This window comes from Ictidomys tridecemlineatus, chromosome X, assembly GCF_052094955.1.
Source record: "Ictidomys tridecemlineatus isolate mIctTri1 chromosome X, mIctTri1.hap1, whole genome shotgun sequence".
NCBI lineage: Eukaryota > Metazoa > Chordata > Mammalia > Rodentia > Sciuridae > Ictidomys > Ictidomys tridecemlineatus.
The window spans coordinates 105,228,825-105,250,119 of NC_135493.1; the positions used below are offsets into that span (position 1 = coordinate 105,228,825).

The 21,295-nt window shown below is 35.2% G+C and overlaps 1 long non-coding RNA gene and 1 pseudogene across 1 annotated transcript in view; one reads left to right on the forward strand and one right to left on the reverse strand.

The window, feature by feature from the left end:
• The window catches only part of LOC144371646 (uncharacterized), a 217,573-nt gene that overhangs the window by 109,812 nt on the left and 86,466 nt on the right, over positions 1 to 21,295 (forward strand). The window lies entirely within an intron of this gene.
• LOC101963244 (melanoma-associated antigen B10-like) lies at positions 1,612 to 2,556 on the reverse strand (annotated as a pseudogene).

The following is a 21,295-nucleotide window of genomic DNA, read 5'->3' on the forward strand; positions in this document are numbered from 1 at the left end:
AATTGTGGTATATTCCATACAGTGGAATATTACTCAGCCATAAAGAAAAATGAAATTATGACATTTGCTGGTAAATGGATGGATCTAGATATTATAATGCTAAGTGAAATAAGCCAATCCCCCAAAAAACATAGGGCAATTGTTTTCTCTGATTTGTGGAACCTAACCCACAATAAGTTGGGGAAAGAATAGAAGTTCAGAGGATTAGATGAAGGAGAATGAAGGATAGGGAGGGGGGTTAGGAATAGGAAAGACAGGGGAAAGAACCTGACATAACTTTCTTATGTACATATATGAATACACCACAGTGAATCCCACCATTGGGTACATCCACAAGACTGGAGCCCTAGTTAGAATAAGATGTATTCCATGCATGTATAATTTTATAAAAATGGACTCTACTGTCATGTATACCTAAAAAGAACCAATTTTTAAAAAGAGAGTATTGTCCTTATTTTTAAAAAGCAAACAAAAACTCCTTGGTCATGATGCCGATAAAATCACTAATAGGAGCATTTTATATACTTGCACTGGAATAAAGAACAGGACAATTTCCATCCCTGTTCCAGATGGAGAATTTGCTGTTGTTTACCCATTATTTCAAATACCTGAAAAGAGCACTTTTTCTTTATAGGCTTAGTCTCTCACCTCTGAGACATACCTCCCAAGGGTCCAGTCCCTGATCATCCTCCTTTAACATACCACCCAGCTTAAGTTAAAATCATCTCCCATCGAAAAGCTTGAGGTTTTCCAAGACCCTACATTATCTTGTTTCAGGGCATTTATTCTTCATTGCTCTCATCTGAACCTCCCACTCTCACCCACACTTCACTATACGTTTTCACTTATCTTTTATGTCTTAAAGGATATATTATCATCTTATATGATAGCTGCTACCGGACTAAAATTTTATAGATAGTGGTTCAGTCTTCCTTTTCTTGTCACCCTTACTTTTACCATGGAACTTTCCAAAGAGCAGATGCTCAATTAATATTTGAGGAATAAGAAGTTATTATTTTTTCAATAACTTAAACACATCAGATATAAAATTTTACTATACAGAGTAACAGGATAGAAGAAATAAGGAAAACCATGAATTTGCCATCTTTTACTAATATTTTTCTCTATTTATTAATTTCAACTATGTTACTGCTCGTTTTTTTTTTTTCATGTTTTTAGGGAAATGTCCATTCCAATGTCATGTTTTCTTATTATAGACCATTAAATAAGATGGTAGCTTTCTCAATTTGTTTAATAATATAGCAAAACTCTTAACTCTTTTAAGATTTATAAATAATATTGAATATGTAACCAATATTCATATACTTAGATACTGAAGCTAATTAAACTTTTCTAAAAGAATCAACATTTGAAATCTTTCAACAAGAAAAAAATCTACAAGTTATTCATGTAGAACAGAAACACAGATACGATATGCACTGTGTATCTTCCAATAGTATCTCCAGCCTCCGACACTTGATTGAATGCTCTCTTCAAACACAAAGTAAGGAAAGTGCTTTAGCCATCATTGGGGTGGGAGAAGCTGCTAGAACTGAACCCGGAAAGTGCACTGGCCATTGCACCAGTAAGAAACAGAGCTGCAAATCTGGCTCAGGCTCTCTATTCCTCATTTCTCAAAGCTTCCTCATACCAGGATGGGAAGGCACTAGGGACCACATCATGGATCTTGGCAAGATTCTCATTTTGCTGGTTTTGGCATGGGTCCAGGGGCCCCACAGGAATTGATAGGAGGATCACTGCTGGGCACCTGCTGGTACTCTAGGTACCTTTCCTGCACCAAGTCTTGGGTGATGAGCTTCCTGGGTTCTCCATAGATGGAGCACTTCCTTCCAGCATATATCCCCATCACATTAAGACTTCCCATAGATCTTCCTCAGTGGCACAATTGCCCTTCTTGAAGCTCACATATAGGACAGACATCAAGAAGCCAGTCTTAGGCATGATCTCCTCTCCTTAAAGCCTTGCATCTCTGGTGGGATGCAATTTGCTAACAAAGATATAGCAGTGCCTGGTTGGATCAACTTTCTTTACTTCAATACCAAAGGCAAGCACCGTGAGCTCAGAGGATTTCTTGAGGATCTCAGGGAAGTGCTTCTTATACTCTTTGATGGTATACTTCAGCATGTCTTCCTTTGTTATGGAGTCTCTCATGTTATACTTGCATAGCAGCAACTGCACCAACAAAATCACATTCTCATCTAAAGGAGTTGTGCATGAATGATTGCTGATATGCAGAGCCTGGGAAGTGCTTGGCCTTTCCTCATCTTGGCTTTGAGAATCTTCATCAGATTTATTTTATGAAACACCTAAAAAGGTAGTGGTCATGGATAGGACTCTCTGAGGCTGCTGAGATTTGCTACATGACTCAGCAACAGGGGAGCTTTTAGGATTATCATCAGGAAGAGGAGAGGAGGAAGAGGGGTATTCTTCTTCCTCTGATGCAGTGGCCTGAGCACCCTGAAGACCCTGAGTCTCACTTGAGCCCTGCTGGTATTTCTCACAAGCACAGAGCTTACTTTTCTGACCCCAAGGCATGATGACCCTGGTCAAGGACAGGGGAAGGACAGCAGATAATGCAGGTACCTGGAGGAGTGAAAATGAAATGAATGTCTGCGTTAACCAAGTTTGCCTGTACAAGTATCTGTGAATGCACTATTTTAAGAACCCTCAGGGCTCCTGTTGTAATCAGCCTGTCCCCTGAGAACCCAGTGGAAGAAGTCAGGCTGCAGCCAACCAGCCCTGCCTAGGGCGAGTAAGGGCTAAAAACAGGTGCTAGCTGGTCTACACCCTGCAGGACATGAAGTTTACTATCTGGATCATCCTGTCAACTGTTGACAGAGTCTAGGCCTCCTTCCCTCTTTGGTCCCTGAGAAGGAAATGAGAGTCTTTGCCAAGTACCCCAGCCTGGTTTTCCCAATTTAACAACAGGAGTAGGTTTCTTTGGGATCCCTGCTTTGTAGATGATTAGGGTTTTTGTGACCATCTCCATTAGATCAAGGGCCTCACCTTCCTGAGACCTCCCCATTCCTAACGGCCCTAACAGGGGCCCTTCCAGGGAGGCCAAAGGGGCAGGTGTGTGTATATCTACCCTCTGTTGTAATGTTGAGGGTCCCCTCAGTCCTCACTCAAAATCCTCTCCCTTATTTTGTATAAAGACCAGCCTCAAATAAAATTCTTCATTTTAAGAGACTAAAAGACAGGCCTAACAGCCCTGTCTGGGGTCTTAACTTAGCACTGTGGGTGGGGGACAAGGTGTTGTTCTATGAGTCTTCCTTTGTTCAGCCAGGATATGAGAGGCTTAAAGTTCTAAATGTCTTCATTTTGACTCTGCATCACACCTCTCCTCTGCAGACCAAGGCTTAGATCTCCCCAAGTTTCCTGAAATGGAAGTCAAGGGAATATTTCAAGCTGAAAACTCTGCCTGGAGTTTCTCAGGGGTGAAAGTATGGGTAAGGCTCTGTGCAGGACCTCTCTATTCTGAGGTGCTTCAGGGTTGAATATGGAGGAGAAGTAAGGTGTCCCCATCCTTGCTTTTTTAAGGCTCCTTAAAAAATAGCAACTCCCTAAAAGGTCTGAGTAGTTTCCCTACTGCAAACCTTGCAGAAAATGGGTCATATTTCCAGATGAGATAAAGATAAGAAAGCTGCAGCACAAAGTAGAGCTGGATGTGTAGTGGGTTGTAAGGAGTGGGGGTGGGGGGCACTGTAAGATGCGGTCTGTTTGCCAAACTGCCAAACTTAAACTTTTGGGACTCTTCTGTTCCAAAAGGTCTGCTTTCTAAGGGGAATTGCCTGAGCTGAATGATTTTGTGAGTCTCGGATCTGTTGACAATACTAACATTAGTCTGCCCAGTTTAGTAACTTTATTTTTTGCCCCTCCTTTATGGTATAACCTATATTTACAACCCTAAACAAATACATGTGCATGTGTATTATGTTTCATGAAAGAACTCTTAACCCTTGTTTTATGTGGTTCACTCTTTTTTGCAGTTTGATATAATATTAAATTTTAAAGGCCAGTCATCAGCCAAAAATAAATGAATAGAAGTTTCAGATGGTTTTTAACACAGTTTTGAGAACCATCCTGTCTCAACTAACTCAAACCTTTGTGTTGTTTGATACTATCCCAAGATACTTGCACAAAGGGCCTGATGTACATTTCCAGATACTTCAGTGAAGTAGAAATTCATTGTTCCAAGACACACTGGGAAGAAGCCTAAACTTAAAAACTTGTCCAACCAATTCTATCATCTGCTTCTTTTGCAAGCTACAAACCTATCTCTACTTCAGGGCATGCTCTCACTTGCCCACAGCAAAGTACTAGTTCAACACAGACTTTGTGTCCCTCAGGGATGTCTCACATTTGTTGTTTTTCTGCTGTTCATATTGTTCTTTCGTTCTCTTTTCTGTTGTTTCTCCAGGGTTGATTTTGAGAAACAGCAGCCAGAGTCTGGTTGTCATTCCAGATGTAGGCAGTATGTTAGTCTACTTGGACTGCCATAACTAAGTACCATATACCATGTGACTTAAACAACAAAAGTTTGTTTTTTTTTTTTTTCACAAATCTGGAGACTAGAAGTTCAAGATGAAGTTGGTCAGTAGGATTAGATTTTGGTAAGGACTTTTTTACAGGCTTGCAGACACCAGTATTCTTGCTATGTCCTCACATTGCATATTCTGTGTACCTCTGTAGTGAGATCTATAGTTTCCCTGCCTCTTCTTATAAGGATACCAGTTCTTTCAGATTAGGGCCCCACTCTTATGATCTATATCAACCTTAATTACCTTCCTGAAGGCCTAAGTTCCAAATAAATTCACATTGGGTGCTAGCACTATACATACGTGTGTGTGTGTGTGTGTGTGTGTGTGTGTATGTGTGTGTGTGTGTGTGTGTGTGTGTGTGTGTGTAAAATTGGTGGGAGCATAATTTAGTCTACAATAAACAGTAAATCTGTAAATAAGAAGTGACATCTTTACAATATTCTTTTCCCCATGAATAAACTACTGTGCTGATTTCTTTTATTTTTTGGAACTTATTTTCCTTAAGCTTATTTTTATAATTTCCTTCAAAAAGATTATGTACATGTTGTTGGGTTTCATCTTGGATAAATTTTGGATATTTTCTGCTATTGTGAGGATTCTTTTTATTATCTTTCCTAACTAGTTATTGATTTTGTGTGGCTAGGCTTCTGAGTTTTTGTAGAGATATATAAACAAGAGCTTTCTGAAATCTCTTATTCCTTTGAGTATTTTATACACTTATTGCTTTGGATTTTCTAATTAGAGGATCATATTTTCAACATTTATTGTGTCTGTCTTTACAGTAGTTCCACTTCTTATTTAGTTTGATATTTTTATTGCTCTGGTTATGTATTCAAGTCCATGTTTTAACAGTAGAGATGGTACTGTATATCCATTTTTGTTTCTCAACTTAAAGAGGATATTTCTAACACTTTACATTTATGTAAGTTTTCTGTAGATTTTAGGAAATGAAAATTCTCTTATAATGTTATTATTTTTAAATATTTATTTTTTAGTTGTAGTTGGACACAATACCTTTATTTTATTTATTTTTATGTGGTGCTGAGGATCGAACCCAGGGCCTCACACTTGCTAGGCAAGCTACCCTACCACTGAACCACAACCCCAGTCCTCTAATGTTATTTTGCTATCAGTTTTTATCCTGAATAGATGTTAAATATTTTTTATAAGTGTTTTTTCTGCATGCTTGGAAATGATCAAATGGCTTTATTTTTCTCCAAGCTATCAATATAAAGAAATTTCAACTGGAAGTTTTCCTAATGTTATATCATCTTTGCATTTCTTAGACACAGCCTACTAATTCAATGCCACATTGACATGAATTTGTTTATGATATATGCCTCTATAGGAATGAGTTTGGATCAAGTGATCATTTATTGGGATGTCATTGCATTGTCTTTGTATCAAGGTCAACTCAACTGTTAAAATGTGCTTAAAAACTTCCCATCTTTTTGCATAGCTATCAAGAGTTTAAAAAGGCAATTGGTTTTTTCCATGACCATCTAGTGAAATTGGCCTCCAAAATTTGAAGGTTCTGTAATATTTTGAGGGAGGAATTGAGCCTAAACTGGAGTCTTAAAGTTCATAGCAAAGTACAAGCAACAACAGGAAAAAGAACATCAATAGGACTTTATAAAACATTTTTAAAACCAAACAGTTTTGTATATCAAAGGATATTATTAAGAATGAAAAAAATAACCTTTAAGTTACAAAATTCAAGTAATTCACAGAAAGGCAAAAAGGGGAAATAAAAGAACCAAAAACAGAGAAAACAAACAAAACAAATTGTAAAATGAAAGATATATCAATAATTACATTAAATCTAAATGGTCAAATCATAACAACTAAAACAAACTGGTAAAATAGATATACTTGTCCTAAACATTTTCTGTCTACTAAAATAACACTTCACATTTTATATACATGGGTTAAGAGTAAAAGAAAAGGAAAATACATGCTATACAATGTGGTATGCAAACCATAAGCAAATAAAAACTGATGAATGAGATCCTAGATTCTATCCTTAGTTCTGCCACAAAATATATAAAACAAAGCAAAGAACAACAACAAAAAAAAACTGGATTGAATTGACTTTATTAATGTTAGAAATGTAGATTTCGTAATAAAGAGACTACCAGTGATAAAGAAGGGATCAAATAATGATAAGAGAGCCAATTAATCAAGAAGGTAAAATAATTATAAATGTCCATGCATATAAAACATAGTTTAAAAATATCTAAAAAAAAAAAAACTGACAGAACTGAAAAGTACACATATTCAAGGTTGTACTTAAGATCTTTAAGACCTCTATCTCACGAATCAAAAGAACCAAGAGAAAGGAAATTATTAAAAGTATAGAGTGAAAAACACTATCAGATAACAGTATCCAGACAATACTCATAAAACACTTGATTCCCAAACACTCAAATACATATGGTTCTTATGTACACAGGGAACATCCACCAAGAACAACAATATGCTGAGTCATAAAACATACCTTCAAAATGTAAAATAATTGAAATCATGCATTTACATTCTCTTCCCCTAATGGAATTGAACTAGGAATCACTACCAGAAACAAAACAGGGAAATTTACAGACAATTAAACAAAGCAACATAATTATAAATCACATGTAGATCAAAGAAGACTTCTTACTGGAAATTTAAAGTATATAATCAATTAAATAAAAAGGAAAAATATTTCAAATCTTTGGATTGCATCTAAAGGAATCACTTTAGGGAATTGTATACCATTAAATTTTTTATGTTAGGAAAAAATAAACTTCCTTCTTACGAAACTAGAAAATCAGACAGATTGAAGGAAATACATTAAAACAAAATTAGAAACCAATAATAATGAAAACAGAAAAAATAGTAGAGAGTATCTATTAACTAATAATCTGCTTCTTTTAAGATAATATAAAATTAATACATGTTTAGCATGATTGACAAAGAAAAAGGCACAGACAATATTAGAAACAATATCAGAAAAAAAGGAGAGGAAATTACCAAGGACCCAAGAGATATTAAAAGGATTGCAAGAAAATACTATAAGTGACTCCCTACATAAAATTTGGCAACTCAGAAAAAAATGAACCAATTCCTTAGAGACAACTACCTACAGAAACTCATTCGAATTATAATAGCATGAAGATTTCTATAACTATTTTTCCAAGTATTTCTTATTGGTTAATAATAGTTATATATAATATTAGGATTATTTTGACATAATTATAAATGCATGGAGTATGACTTGCTCTAATTAAGGCCCTAGTACTTACCCTTACCTTCCCCTTCTTCCCCCTGTTCCCTCTCCTCTACTCTACTGGTTCTTCTATTTATTTCCATTTTTTGGTAAAATCAGTGTCATGTGGATATACATAATGGTAATATTCAATTTAATATACTCATATATTTGCATTGGAAAATTATTAGGTCAGATTCATTCCACTGTTTTTCCCTTATATCTCCCTCCTTTCCTCCTCTTCAATCTCCTTCTTCTGCTTCCCATAACTATTTTTAAAATGGCGTTCATAGCTAAAAACTTGAAAGCACATTCTCCCAACTTAGGTGGGAAATTCCACCAACCACTTAAAGAAGAAATAACACAAATTCTATAAAACATCCCCAAAATTAAAAATGAAGATGGTGTTTTCCAACTGGATAATGATTATAAGTACTTTTTTATTTTTTATTTTTAGATATATATGACAGTAGAGTGTATTTTGACATATTATATGTACATGCAGCATAACTTATTCTAATCAGTATCCCAGTCTTGTGGTTGTACATGATGTGGAGATTCACTGTGGTGTATTTATATATGAACATAGGAAAGTTAAGTCAGATTCATTCCACTGTCTTTCCTACTTCTATCCCTCCTTTTATCCCCCTTTGTCCCTACTCCACTGAACTTCTATTAAAATAGACAAAACAATACAGTGAAGGAAAACTACAGAACAATATCTTTCTCTCAAACAAAAATCTTCAACAAAATACTAGCAAACCAAATCCAGAAAAATGTGAAAAAAAATAAGGCATGAAAAATTCTAGGAAATGCAGGGCTGTTCAAAAATTCAAAATCAATCAGTTATCTATTATATTAACAGAAGAAAGAAAACCACAAAATTGTATTGAATGATGCAGAAAAAGAATGTTACAGAATCCAACACTTATTCATTATAAAATTTTACAAAACATTAGAAATAGAAAGGAATTTTGTCAAGGTGATAAAGAACATCTATAAAATATCATAGCTAATATTATACTCCATATGGAGAGAATGAATTCTTCCCCATGAAGATTGGTAATAAGGCAAGTAGGTTGACTCTCACCACTGTGCTTTGACACAGTACTGGGAATCTTAACTAGTTGATATCACAGGAAAAAGAAATAAAAGTCATGAAGACTGGAAGTAGATGAAATAGAAAAAGTTCCTATTAGCAGATGACATGATTGTCTAAAATAAATCCCAAGGATCTACAGGAAAAATGGGGGGAAAAAAGTGCCCAAATCCTTTAAATAGTAAATTATCTAAGCAAGTTTGTGGGCTATAAGCAAGATGATGAAATAAAATCATTATTTTACATATTAGCAATAACAATCTCTTGGAAATCAAAATTAAAATACACAATACCACTTACAACAACTAAAACTTAAATACTAAGTTTAGGTCAAATAATGTGCTTATTTAGTCTGTAAGTTAGAAACTATAAAATGCTAAAGGTGAAATAAAAGACTTAAATAGAGAAAAGCATCATATCCATGAATTTAAAGAATCAATAAATAAAGATGGAAATTTTGCAAAAAGCACTCTGTATGTTTAAAATTTGCTATCAAAATATCAGATGTTTTGTACATCTATACAAGCTGATTCTTTGATAGAAAAGCAAATGAATTAGAATAATTAAAACAATTTCAGAAAGAATTAAATGGGAGGAATTATACTATCTCAGGGTTAGACTATAAAACTGCATTAATCAAGTTTATATTAATTGACTGGGATATATACATAGACAAATAAAACTAAAATAGAAACAGACCCTTACCAGTATAAGCAACTGATTTTTAACCACATACATAGGAATAGCAATTCAATAGAGAAACAGTAGTCTTTTCAATACTGTTGGGACACTTTGATGCTTACAGATTATTTAAAAAAAAAAGGCACATTGGCCTAAATCTCCTCCCTTATAAAAATTATTTAAAATAGATTATAGTTCTAAGTGTAAACCATAAAGTACATTACTTTTAGAAAAGAAAACAGGAAAAACATCTTGATGGTGACTAAGAGTTCAGATATGGATCTGAAACTATAGTTCATAAAATAATTTATGGGTAAATGAAATCATATATCCAACAAAGCATTTGCAATTTCAAGAATTTCTTAAATTCAACATCAATCAAAAGAAGACTCCAATTTTTTAAAAAGACATATAATTGAAACATACACACTTCAACCAAAGAGGGTATATGGATCACAGACAGATGAAAAGGTATTCAAGATTATTATCATTTAGGGAAATGTAAATTAGTAGAATATAACATGGCCTAAGCTCTCTGGACAACAATTCATAAGTTTCTTATAAAATCAAACATGTATTTATTCATATGATGTAATATTTACCATAGAAAATGAAAACTATTCATAGCAGCATTATTTGTAATAAGCAAAAATTAGAAACACCTCATATATCCTTTGATGAGTGACTGGATAAACAGATCATGGTACATCCATGGTACATAAGAAACACTACCCAACATTAAGAAGAAACAGACAGATGATAGAAGCAATAACTTGGATGTATATAAGTATGTTTTGATTAGTGAAAAATACCAATCTCTAAAGGTTACTGTGTAATTTGATTTACATAAAATTCTTAAAATTGTAATATTATTACTGAGGAAGGACCAATAGTTTCCAGGTTAGTTGGAAGACAGTAAGATTATAAGGAGGGTATATAATGTCATTTCTTTAGGGTGTTGGAAAATTTTGCATTCTTATTGTAATAGTGGTTACAAAAATCTAAACATATTACATATACACATATATATCTTTATTGAATTATATATATATATATATACATATTTTTTTCTCCAACATGAAAAACTAACAAAAACAATAAAAGCAATGAATGCATGTTGAAATTGGTTAAATCCAGATTAGATTTTCATTTTAGATTTATTTTACTTAATAACATACCAGTGTCATTTTCTGAGTTTATATCATTGTACTATCATTATTTAAACTGATATCTTTTGAGAAAGCTGAGAGAAAGGTGTTCAGGAACTCAATGTACAATGTTTGCAATTTTTAAGAGCCTAAAATAATGTTAAAATAAAGGGTTTAAGGACTTATGATTTTAATTCCAACATAGAAAGAGCTCAGAAGTCATGACTTCCAACTTCATAAGAACTAGCTGGAAAAAATTGAAAATCAATGACTTTCCTTGGACTCAACAGGGATATTAGGTTACAGAGGTCAGAAAGCAAACTGCCACCCTGAAATCTGAAGAGACAGGCACATTCAGAAAGTTACAGTGATTTGCTTACCTGAAGCAGAAATTACTGTGAGCCACTGAGGCAAAACCAATTACTTCACTAGTAATATTGACAAACTGCTGTAGGTTGAATGCAGACTTATGTGACACTGCAAAACTTCTGGGGGTTACAATCACAGAAGAGACTGTAGACATTTTCAGTCTTTCCCTCCAGGAACTCCCATCAAGTTCTCATTTTTTTTTAATTTATTTTTTTTTATTAGTTGTTCAAAACATTACAAAGCTCTTGACATATCATATTTCATACATTTGATTCAAATGGATTATGAACTCCCATTTTAACCCCGTATACACATTGCAGATTCACATCGGTTACACATCCACTTTTTTACGTACTGCCATACTAGTGTCTGTTGTATTCTACTGCCTTTCCTATCCTCTACTATCCCCCCTCCCCTCCCTTCCCCTCCACTCCCATCTTCTCTCTCTACCCCATCTACTGTAATTCATTTCTCTCCCTTGTTTTTTTCCCCCCTTTCCCCTCACTTCCTCTTATATGTAATTTTTGTATAACAACGAGGGTCTCCTTCCTTTACCATGCAATTTCCCTTCCATCAAGTTCTCATGATGAGGATCTGAGAAAAATCCCTTGGTGGTTCTATCACAGGGGAAGGAGGAATAACCACTATGTTGTCTTCACAAATTCTTTTCCATAACAGAGTCCTATTCTCTAGGGCATCACAGAAAGCTTATCTCACATAGAGGAATCAATTTCCACTCTAACCCCTAGCAGCTTTTCTGTTTCACTTAAGGTGGGGAGGGTATGGGGATCCAAAGAAATATATTGGGAAAGACATAGCCACTTCTCAGAAGATGATATATAATCAATCAACAAATATATGAAAAAATGTCCATCATCACTAGCAATTAGAGAAATGCAAATCAAAACCACTCTAAGATTTCATCTCACTCCAATCAGAATGGCAGCTATTATGAAAGCAAACAAAAATAAGTGTTGGCAAGGATGTAGGGGAAAAGGTACACTCATACACTGCTAGTGGGACTGCAAATTGGTGCAGTCAATATGGAAAACAGTATGGAGATTTCTTGGAAAATTGGGAATGGAACTACCATTTGACCTAGCTATCCCACTCCTTGGTCTATACCCAAAGGACTTAAAAACAGCATACTACAGGGACACAACCACATCAGTGATTGTAGCAGCACAATTTACAATAGCTAAACTGTGGAGCCAATCTAGATGTCCTTCAATGGATGAATGGGTAAAAAAAAAAAAATGTGGTATATATACACAATGGAATATTACTCAGCATTAAAAGAGAATAAAACCATGGAATTTGCAGTAAATAGATGGAGTTGGAGAAGATAATGCTAACTGAAGTTAGCCAATGCCCCCCCCCCCCCCGCAAAATAAATGAACGAATGTTTTCTTTGATATAAGGAGGCTGATTCATACTGGGATAGGGAGAGGGAGCATGGGAGGAATAGAGAAGTCTAGATAGAGCAGAGGGGTTGGAAGGGAAGAAAGGGAAATGGAGTTATTAATGATGGTGGAATGTGATGATCATTATTATCCAAAGTACAGGTGTGAAGACACGAATTGGTGAGAATATACTTTGTATACAACCGAAGATATGAAAAATTGTGCTCTATATGTGTAATAAGAATTGTAGTGCATTCCACTGTCATATATAAATAATAATTTGAAAAAAAGACATAGCCAGGTATGGAAGCTAAGAACAGAGGCAGGCAATATGGTGATAAACTCTTTGAAGAGGAACAGAAACATTTATGATGATCAAATTCCCTAGTAGATGGACCATTAAAATATTGAGATCTTGTTTAAAAAACTATAGAGCACTTTTTCTTTCCAGTATCCTTCCACCACAGCAACAAGAGTGCAGTATAATAACAATGGATTACAATTGAAAGATCTGCAAAACACATGTGTTCTCTGAAGACCAATACAAAGAGATCTTAAAGCAAGTAGAGGAGACAAAATCAAAGATAAGAGAAATTTAAAGCTTCTTGTACCTATAATTACCAGAAACATTAAATACAAGCCAACTCTTAGCCATGTTAATGTCAATCCTTACTACAAAAGCACATTTTTCTCAGTACCTGTCACTAATACACATCTGGCTTTCCAGAAAAAAAAAAAAATTATAAGGCAGATAAAAAAAAATCAAGAAATAACACAATCTAAAAAATAAAGCGAACACTAGAACCACACTTAGACATATGGCAGACATTGAAATTATTAAATAAGTAAAATAATTATGATTAGTATTTTAAAGCCTGTAATTGAAAAAATAGAAAATATGTAAGATCAAATGGGCAATATTGTGAGTGAAATAAAAATTTCAATACTCAAAACTAAATTTTAGCAATACAAACTGCAGTAAAAGAAACAGAGAATACCTTTGACAGGCTTATTAACAGGCATGATACAGTTTTGAAAAGAGGGTTGATAAAAAAAACTTCACCAACTGAAAAGAAAGAGAAATATAATTAACAGAACATCCAAGAACCAAAGGATGAAATCAAAAGGTATAACAGAATAATTAGAATGTCAGAAGGAGAAAAAAAGAATGTGGCAGAAAAATATTTGAGGTGATACTGATCAAGGGCTTTCTATTATTAACAGATACCAAACCATATATCCAAGTTAGAGAATATCAAGCAAGGAAATTATCAAAACTAACAAACTCTACCTAGGCATATCATATTCAAACTGAAGAAAAAAAGACAAAAGAGAAAAATGTGAAGAAATTCAAAGGAGGTTCAATATACCTTTCCTACAAAGAAAGAAAAGTAAAAATTACAACAAATTTCTTGCAACAGAAAATGTGCAAGCAAGAAAAAAAAATAACTGTTTATTCAGTTTAGAAAGAAAAAACATGTCAACCAAGATTTCTATAGTCAATACCATTGGTACCTCAGGTTTCGGGTGATAAATTCTGCTCCCTCACATGTTGAAGTATAACAATAGAGAAGCACACCAAGGCAAGGATATAAAGCAGACTTCTCCTGGGAGGGAGAAGGGGGCCATAGCTGGTATCCCGGTTTCCCAAGAGGCGAGGGCCTTCTGCTTTTTTATATGTCCTAGACTTTCTTTGTTCTCCTGTTCTCTTCCCCTCATCTCAGTCCTTCTGTGTATGTGACTAGGCCCGGGAGATGCTCCAGGGAGAAAAGCCAAGACCCAGACCTGGTTCCTCAGGAGTAGGGGTGTCTTGCTTTTTATAGAACACCCCCCCCAACACACACACACACACACACACACACACACACACACACACACACACTGGATCTCTTTCTTTTCTGCATATAACAAGCCCAAAAGGCAGGAAGGAGTAGCCCCAGGGGGTAATCCTTGTGTTGCAAAGTGAGATCCTCCTTCTGCCCCGGAGGTGTTAACAACCAGTTAAGCAGGGAGGTTACCTATTAACAACTCATTTACTTTTCTTTGATAATCAGCCCTTTTGCCCCAGTCTCCAGTGAAGGAATAAATAGAAGTAAAACAAAATATTTAATTTTTATCATTCTTAACACATCCCTGAACTGACTGGTAGATTTCCATTATTCACAGCTAAATGAATCTCAGAATATTCAAGACCAAGGTTCCTGGAAGTGGAAAGGCTAAACCATCCAGGAAGCTTAGAAAGCTGAACAAAAAGCACATTAAAATTGTCCCAGTTACCAATATACTGTACTGCCAATCAGGCGACTTGTTTTTTTTTTTTTTTTGGTACCAAGATTTGAGCCCTGGGGCGCTTAACCACTGAGCCACATTCCTTTACATTTATTTATTTATTTATCCATTTATTTATTTATTTATATTTTAATACATATATTTTATACATATATATTTATACATATACTTTTTATTGTTTATTTTGCTAAGTCATTTTTACTTTTTATTTTGAAACAGTCTTGCTAAATTGCTTAGGGCCTCACTAAGTGCTGAGGCTGGCTTTGAACCTGTGATCTTTCTGGCTCAGTCTAAAAAATCTTTTTAAAAAAATCTCCTGAAACTAGAAAGTAATTATGATCATCATATTATATGCCAACAATAAAAATTAAAAAGCAAGAATACCACACCACAAAAATAAAATAGTTAGGTATAAATCTAATAAAATATGTACAGGACTCATATGCATAAAACTACAACCAATAAAGGAAGATTTAAATGAATGAAGAAACATTTCCTCTTCATGGATTGAAAGACTTTTTGGAAGATGCCAATTCTTTCTAGCTTGATTCATAGATTCAATGTAATGCCAATAAAAATATTAATTTGAATAACTTGAATCTAACTCTGATATTAGGTAACAAAGATCTTAGAATAGCCAACACAATACTGAAAAAATGTATGAGGATTCACAGAACCCAATTTTAAGATTTAAGATAAAGCAATATCTAACACGGTGTTGATACCACCAGTTATTGGAGTTCTGCTCCCTCACATGTTGAAGTTTGGACATTAGAAAAGCGCACCAAGGCAAGCATATAAAACAGGGTTTATTTTAAAAGGGGTAAAATAGACTTCTCCTGGGAGGGAGAAGGGGGCCATAGCTAGTATCCTAGGATTCCTTTGTTTTCCTGCCCTCTTCCCCTTATCTCTCTCTTTCCTGGGGCAGGCTACCTTAGCAACAGATTGGAGCAGATTATCTTGATAGGGTGGAGGAAGGGCTCTGAAGACATTTCAAACCCTCAGTGGGCAGTCTCCAACTTCTGCATATTCAAATTGGCCTCCTTGATCTGACCTGACTTGATTTACTTATCTATACTGGCTGCCTGTCTAATTCTGGCTTCAGTGTTAGTGAAAGAACAGACAAAGAGAATAGAATGCCCAGAAAGAGGCTCACATAAATAGACAAATATTTTTTTGCAAAGGTATGCAGAAAAAAATGAAAATTATATATATATATATATATATATATATATATATATATATATACACACATAGTTTTTCTTCAGCAAGTGGTACTTAATTGGACATCCACATGGGGGGGCAGGACTGAGACACAAACTTACACTTTAAACAAAAATCAACTGTAAATGGATTATAGATATAAATGTAAATGTAAAACTATAAAGCTTCTAGAAGACAATCCATGTGACTTTAGGTTTATAAATTATTTTATAAGGTAAATTGGATTTAACAATAAAAAAATTTTGTTCTGTGAAAGACATTGCTAAAAGAATGAAAAGACAAGCCACAAACTGGGAGAAAATATTTGCAAAACACATATCTGATGAGTTGAATGGTATCCAGAATATATAAAGAATTCTTAAAATTCAACAAAAATAAAACAAGCAGCCGGTCATAGGTTGAAGCATGGTTCCAAACAGATGTGTCTATCTCCTAAACTATGGAACTTGTGAATGTGACCTTGTAGAGAAAGAGTCTTTGCAGATGTAATTAAGATATGGGGCTCAACAGGAGATCATCTTGGATTGAGGCTGGGCCCTAAACCCAATGACAGGTGTCCTAAGAGAAAGGCAGAAGATTTGAAACAATTGCATAGAGGTGATAGGCCATGTGAAGACATGAGACAGATTGGAGGGATTGGTATATAAACCAAGAATGCTAAGAGTTGCTGGGTAGCCACCAGAAGGTAAGAGAAAAGTATGGAATGTCTTCTTTCTTTCAAGCCTCCAAAAGAAACCAATCTTTCTGACACTCTAATTTCAGACTTCTGGTTGGCATAACTGTGAGAGAACAAGTTTATTTTGTTGTAAACCACCGAATTTGGTACATTTGGTCTAGGTAACTAATATGGATCCCTGGTTTTCAAATGAGCAAATTATATGAATAAACATCTCACAATAGAAAATACATGATGAGATGAAATGATGTATAATGTATTTTGTCATTAGAGAAGCATAAGTTAAAACAACAATTATTTACCAGTATACACCTTTAAAAAGGACTAAAATAACAAATGCTAGAGAAGATGCAATTGGGTTCATCACATACTAACAATGGCAGGGATGCAAAATGGTGCATCCACTTTGGAAAGTTTGGCAGTTTCTTATAAAGTTAAACATAGGCTTATCATATAATCTAGCAATTGTGCTCCCAGATATTTATTCAACCGATCTGAGAATTTTATGTCAACACAAAAATTGCACAAAAATATTTATATCAACATTATTAATAAGCATCAAAAAGCAATATGTCCATAATAGGTGATTGAATAAATAAATTGTGCTACACACAAAGGAATACTATTCAGCAACAAAAACTAGTAAACCATCAATTCATACAAAAATATGAATCTTAAATGCATGTTAAGTTAAAGGAGGCAGTCTGAAATGCTATGTATGATATGATTTCATTTATATGACATTCCACAAGACAAAACTAAAGAGCCTCAGTAGTTTCCAGGGTGTTCAGAGGGTGGTTGAATAGATGAATCACAGGATTTTTTTTTAGAATTATGAAACTATTCTGTATAATAATATAATGATGAATTTGAGGCACTAGGCATTTTTCTAAGCCCATGGAACATTACAGCACAAAAAGTGAACCTTAATGTATAAAAAAAACAGTTCAGAAATCTGGGTATCACAATGTGGAATGCACAGTGCAACAGAAGAATCTAGTTGTATTGCAAATGTATAAAATGGTATCCCTCAAAAGGATGAGAAAAAGGAGCTAATGACCCAAATAATTTTGGAAATGAGTGGTTATTGTAAGACTAAAGAAAAAAGAAGCCATTTTTAGAGACTATGCTCTTGGGAAACTTGGGTTTCACAAGTTTATGAGCTAATGATCTTAAATAAATATATTGGTATTGAATAAATAAGTATAGAGATGTTGAACATTGGGAGCCAATTTTATCATAAAGGTTAGTAAAGGGGGAAGGCTAGATGAAACAGATGATGTTAGATTGGAGTTGGAGACATCATTAGACTCATGTTAATCTTCATATATAGATGGACAAATACAGAAATACACACACACACACACACACAATAAACATTTCACAAGCTCACTTTACTGAGAGGACTTAGAAACAAGACTATAATACCAATGGAATGATTTGAGCAACAAAATAATCAAATATTGGATTATAACCTAAAGTATAAAATAAATATCCATGAGTTCATGCTGATATAAATAAATGATTGAATGACTAAATAAATCAAGAATAAATAAATATTTTATGAATAATTTCAAGTAGTCATATGACTATTCCACCATCAAGGAAATAGAACAAATCTCCCCACCCTTTCAGTGTAAGCTGAGATAGTGACTTCTTTCCAAAGAGTATTGTATGGGCTGCGGGGCGGGGGGCGGGGGGGGAGTAATTTTACAGTGGAAAAACTTGACAAACATTACCTCAGCCAGGTGGTCAAGGTGTATATCACCAGTGATAAATCAATCATGTTGATAGTATATACCCTTAAAATAATAGGATAAAATTTCTCCTGAGGTATTCATCACAAGAACCTATAATGCCAATTTAATCATGAGAAAAATATCAAACACATCATAGTTGAAGGACATTCTCTAGAATATGTGACCATTACTTCTCAGAACTATCTAGGTCATCAGAAACAAGCAATATTTGAAAAACTGTAGCAATATAGAGAAACCCAAATGCCATGTGGTACTGTGAATGGGACCCTTGGATAAGAAATGATTTTGAGGGAGAATAAAGGAAATCTGAATGAAGTACTGACTTGAGTTTTCACAATGTATGGATATTGGTCATTAGTTTTGACAAATGTACCATATTCATGTGAGATATTAGCAATAGAAAAAGTGAAATTTCAGTATAGGAGAATTTTCTGTATTATCTTTGCAATTTTTCTGTAATATGAAAGTGTTTTAATCATTTTCAAGTAAAGGGTTTAAATAAAAAACTTAATTAAATTTAAAAATAAAGGACCTCCCATAGCTGAAATCGGGGACAAATTTCTATGAGGCCCCCTGCTCTGAAGAGGGAAGTTTCTTCAGAACTCCTGTAGGGTTCTTCCCTTGCCATGTGGCAGGGTCTGGATAACTCCATCTACTGACCTGATGCCAACACGCTGGTTCAATACTTATAGCTCCCAGAGTTCCCACTGGGGAAATTCAAAAAGTTAAGTGATTCCTATTTGGGATCTGGTGGAGCCCTCTCAATCTGTGACAGGCAGTCCCTTCTCACTTTACCTCGAATGGCAGAATCTAGACTTCCTCTGATGACCTGAGGCTTCTTTGCTTACATCAAATCCATTTCTAGCTACTCTGAGAAGTTAGAAGAGGAAGTAGAGGAAAGCTGCTACCTACAGCCTCTGCTTAGGACCTCCAAGGATGGACAGTCAGGGTGAAACTCTGTGCTGACCCCCACCCCCCCGCCCCCCTGTTTTGGAGGAAGTATTACCCTCAGTTCTCACTTAGGCTTCTAAACCTGACTCCTGGAAGGTCCTGAGACTTTTCCTTCTGCTAAAATGAGTCCAGAAGCCTTAGAACCAAGGCCCAAACCCTCTATTTTCCAATACTGTCCTACCCACCTCCACCCCAACTGTGAAGCTGTGCCTGCACTTAACAACCATGTTTGGAGGCCTCAGATCTTACACAGGAGGCAGGACTCTGGGTGGAATAGTACATGCTAGTGTGGGTAGTTCTCCCAAATCTTCCTCAGGATCCTCACCTTTACTTTTGTTAGGACCTGGGATTCTTCCCTTTGCTGGCCTAAGGCTAACACTCTGGTACAATGCCTTCACTTGCTAACACTCTGGTACAATGCCTTCACTTCTCAGTGAACCTTAATACAATTTATTACAGATCCTTTAAAAATGTTGGGAATAGATGATGAAATATTTTTTAAAAATTAAAATTGGTTATGTCAGTGTTATTACAATAATATAAAGCTTTTGTCAAGGGTTGAATATTTTCTCTCATTTACAAAAACTAGAGCAAAGTAGAGAAAAAAGAAGGGGTGGGACCTTACAAAAATAGTAGGAAGATCAATGGAGTAGAGGAAGAAGATTGATGGGGAGGGGAGAGGGATGGAAAAATGGAGGAAATATGAATTAAATTTGATGAGATTATGCCATGAACATTTATGAACATACTATCTATCTATCTATCTATCTATCTACATCACCAATTAAAAAATAGATAAGTAGAAAGATGATCAATAGGGTAGAGAAAGGGTAAGGGGGAGGGTGAAGGGGAGGGAAAGAGGAAGCACTGGGGACTGAAATGGAGCAAATTGAGTTCTATGCATATATGACTATATCAAAATGAACCCCACTGGTATGTATAACTATAATGTACTAATAAAAGCATAGAAAGATAGAGATTTTGATCTCACATATCATCATCACCTCTAGTCAATTTGACAATAGACAGCACCATCAGCAGTAATTTTTCACATATCCTTAAAAAGGTTTATGCCTAGGGCTAATCTCCTACCCTAGGCAGTAACTGGTGGCAACATATACCACCAAACAGAGCCACAAGCCACCTGCCCTATAGCTTCAAAGAACTCAGGAACCAAAGGAGGCACCATGGTGGGGATAGCATCTAGTTTTTTGGTTTTTTTTTTTCCTGAGACAAATCCACAAATTTTTATTTGCAGAAACACTTAGTGTAAGGGAATTTCCCCTCCAATTTGCCACTCTTTGCACCTAGAAGCTACTTTCCATTGCTCATTAGTACTCTCTGGCCTGTTTCAACTGTCATCACTCACCATCCTCACCACACAACACGAACCTCAGTGGGTAAAGGCACTGTGTACAAGAAAAGAAATAACTTTTTCCAGCATGCATCAACAGAGCTCACAGCTGCAGTTGAGAATGGCAAGGATACACAGCCCACCAGAGTAGTGAAGATGTATGGTTCTCTCAGATTCCATCAAAAACACCACTCAGTGACACAGGAGAGCTAGCTATACATTACCCAACAGTGATTAGGGGAGATTCTGAGAGAGATGTATCAAGCATTCCTGTGCTCCTTTTATATGATATATCTGCTCATGCAGATCACCCTATAAATTCAGACTGGTAATGATGATTGAGAGATTCCTTAAGCTACTTGTATAAGTTGTTCAGGACCCTCCAAGATTCCTTATCTTCTCTCCTTTGGTCCCTTGTTTACCCCTTGTTGACTATATGCTGAACTCTGAATTCAGAACCTGACTGCCATCTTCTGTGAACCCTCTTGACTTGGTTTAGCTTTTGATTTCTCTCATAGACTCTGGAAATTGTTCT